Source organism: Arachis hypogaea, chromosome 10, assembly GCF_003086295.3.
Source record: "Arachis hypogaea cultivar Tifrunner chromosome 10, arahy.Tifrunner.gnm2.J5K5, whole genome shotgun sequence".
Taxonomy (NCBI): domain Eukaryota; kingdom Viridiplantae; phylum Streptophyta; class Magnoliopsida; order Fabales; family Fabaceae; genus Arachis; species Arachis hypogaea.
The window spans coordinates 53,038,541-53,042,003 of NC_092045.1; the positions used below are offsets into that span (position 1 = coordinate 53,038,541).

At 38.8% G+C, this 3,463-nt stretch overlaps 1 non-coding gene across 1 annotated transcript; it reads right to left on the reverse strand.

Annotated features, from left to right (window-relative positions):
* Positions 1–3,008: 3,008 nt before the first annotated feature.
* LOC112719377 (small nucleolar RNA R71) lies at positions 3,009–3,116 on the reverse strand. The gene has a single exon (XR_003161680.1). It is a non-coding gene; the product is annotated as a small nucleolar RNA R71 (small nucleolar RNA).
* Between the last annotated feature and the right edge of the window lie 347 nt (positions 3,117–3,463).

Consider the following 3,463-nt stretch of genomic DNA (forward strand, 5'->3'; position numbering starts at 1 on the left):
TTGATCGCCTGACAACCGAGTGCTCGCCTGACAAACGAGCCAGCCATTCCGTGAGATCAGAGTCTTCGTGGTATAGGCTAGAACTGATGGCAGCATTCAAGAGAATCCGGAAGGTCTAACCTTGTCTGTGGTATTCTGAGTAGGATTCAATGATTGAATGACTGTGACGTGCTTCAAACTCCTGAGGGCGGGGCGTTAGTGACAGACGCAAAAGAATCACTGGATTCTATTCCGGCCTGATTGAGAACCGACAGATGGATAGCCGTGCCGTGACAGGGTGCGTTGAACATTTCCACTGAGAGGATGGGAGGTAGCCACTGACAACGGTGAAACCCTTGCTTAAGCTTGCCATGGAAAGGAGTAAGAAGGATTGGATGAAGACAGTAGGAAAGCAGAGAGACGGAAGGGAAGGCATCTTCATACGCTTATCTGAAGTTCCTACCAATGAATTACATAAGTATCTCTACCTTTATCTTTATGTTTTATGCGTTTATCACCACACCCATTTGAGTTTTCCTGACTGAGATTTACAAGGTGACCATAGCTTGCTTCATACCAACAATCTCTGTGGGATCAACCCTTACTCGCGTAAGGTTTATTACTTGGACGACCCAGTACACTTGCTGGTTAGTTGTGCGAAGTTGTGTTTATGCCATGGCAGTGAACACCAAGTTTTTGGTTTCATTACCGGGGATTATTTGAGTTGTGAAAAGTATTGATCACAATTTCGCGCTATCAAGTTTTTGGCGCCGTTGCCGGGGATTGTTCGAGTATTTCGGCAAGCTTTTGGTCCGGTAACATTAGTGCCAAATTTCTGATCCGGCAACAGCACCAAGTTTTTGGCGCCGTTGCCGGGGATTGTTGAGTTTGGACAACTGACAGTTCATCTTGTTGCTTAGATTAGGTATTTTTTTTGGAATTCTTGAAGATGAATTCTAGTGTTTCAAGATGATCTGTTGAAGTCTGGCTGGCTGTGAAGCCATGTCTAATTTCATTGGACCGAGGTTTCAACTTATCATCACAAGAGCTTGTTGATTTCTATCAATCTTGCTATTGGAGCAGTGATCTGCTAAGGCTTGGCTGGCCTTTGGCCATGTCTAGTGTTTTGGACTGAAGCTTTCTTTGAAAGCTTGGCTGGCTGTGAAGCCATGTCTAATTCCTGGACCGGAGTCTTAGACTAAACATTGCATGATTCCTGGAATTCTCATTAAGAATTTTGATACCTTTTTCCACTTAATTTTCGAAAAATCCAAAAAAAAAATTTTACAAAATCATAAAATCCAAAAATAATTTTTGTTTGAGTCTAGTGTTTCATTTTAAGTTTGGTGTCAATTGCATGCATTCATTCATGTGTCTTAAGGACCTTCAAGTAATTCTTGATGATTTCTTACACTGATCTTTGAATTCTCTTGACTTGAGTGTTTATGTGTCTCATATGCATTCTCATTAGTGTCAGCAGTATACAAACTGCTAAGTTTGGTGTCTTGCATGCATTGTTATTTGATTTTAGTTGCATTTTGATTATTCTTCATTATTAAAAATCCAAAAATATTTTTAATTTGTGTTTTCTCAAGTCAATAATACAGAGAATTGAAGATTCAGAACATACTGCAGAGGAATTATACAGAAAAAGCTGGGCGTTCAAAACGCCCAGTGAAGAAGGACAGACTGGCGTTTAAACGCCAGCCAGGGTAACTGGTTGGGCGTTTAACGCCCAAAAAGGTAGTATTTTGGGCGTTAAACGCCAGAATGTGCACCATTCTGGGCCTTTAACGCCAGGATGGCACAAGAGGGAAGATTTTGTTTTCAATGCAATTTTTTTTCAAGTTTTCAAAGTTTTTCAAAATCAAATCTTTTTCAAATCATATCTTTTCAATCATGTGTTTTCAAAATCAATTTCTTTCCTTTTTCAAAGATACTTGCTATCAATTAATGATTTGATTCAACATTTCAAGTATGTTGCCTTTTCTGTTGAGAAAGGTTTAATGTTCAGATCATATCTTTTCTTGATAGCCAAGTCATTATTTTTTAAAATCAAATCTTTTTAAAATGTTTTTCAAATCATATCTTCTCAATCACATCTTTTTAGAAAAAACCAATCATATCTTCTTAACCACATCTTTTTCAAAATAGTTTTCAATCAAATCTTTTTAATTTCTAACTTCAAAATCTTTTTCAAAAATCACTTGATCTCTTTCCCACTCTTGGTTTTCGAAAATTAATTAGTGTTTTTCAAAATGTTTTCAAAATTTCTTACTTAATTTTCGAAAACCACTTCCCTTCTTCTCACATCCTTCTATTTATGGACTAACACTATTCCTTAATACAAAATTCGAACTCCATCTTTCATGATAAGTTTGAATTTTCTACATCTGCCTTCCATTTTTCTTTTCCTCTGACACCTCAAGGAATCTCTATACTGTGACATAGAGGATTCCATATTTCCTTGTTCTCTTCTCTTTCTTATGAGCAGGAGCAGAGACAAAAGCATTCTTGTTGAGGCTGACCCTGAACCTGAAAGGACCTTGAAGCGAAAGCTAAGAGAAGCTAAGGCACAATTCTCTGTAGAGGACCTAACCGAATTCTTCAAAGAAGAAGAACTCATGGCAGCCGAAAACAACAACAATGCCAACAATGCAAGGAAAGTGCTGGGTGACTTTACTGCACCTACTCCCGACTTCTATGGGAGAAGCATCTCTATCCCTGCCATTGGAGCAAACAACTTTGAGCTTAAGCCTCAATTAGTTTCTCTAATGCAACAGAATTGCAAGTTCCATGGACTTCCATTGGAAGATCCTCATCAGGTTTTAGCTGAGTTCTTGCAAATCTGTGACACTGTCAAGACTAATGGGATTGACCCTGAGGTCTACAGACTTATGCTATTCCCTTTTGCTGTAAGAGACAGAGCTAGAACATGGTTGGACTCTCAACCTAAAGAAAGCCTGGACTCTTGGGAAAAGCTAGTCAATGCCTTCTTGGCAAAGTTCTTTCCACCTCAAAAATTGAGTAAGCTTAGAGTGGAAGTCCAAACCTTTAGACAGAAGGAAGGAGAATCCCTCTATGAAGCTTGGGAAAGATACAAACAATTAATCAGAAAGTGTCCATCTGATATGCTTTCTGAATGGAGCATCATAGGTATTTTCTATGATGGTCTCTCTGAACTATCCAAAATGTCTTTGGATAGCTCTGCTGGAGGCTCTCTTCATCTGAAGAAGACGCCTACAGAAGCTCAAGAGCTGATTGAAATGGTTGCAAATAACCAATTCATGTACACTTCTGAAAGGAATCCTGTGAACAATGGGACTAGTCAGAAGAAAGGAGTTCTTAAGATTGACACTCTGAATGCCATATTGGCTCAGAACAAAATATTGACTCAACAAGTCAATATGATTTCTCAAAGTCTGTCTGGAATGCAAAATGCACCAAGCAGTACTAAGGAAGCTTCATCTGAAGAAGAAGCTTA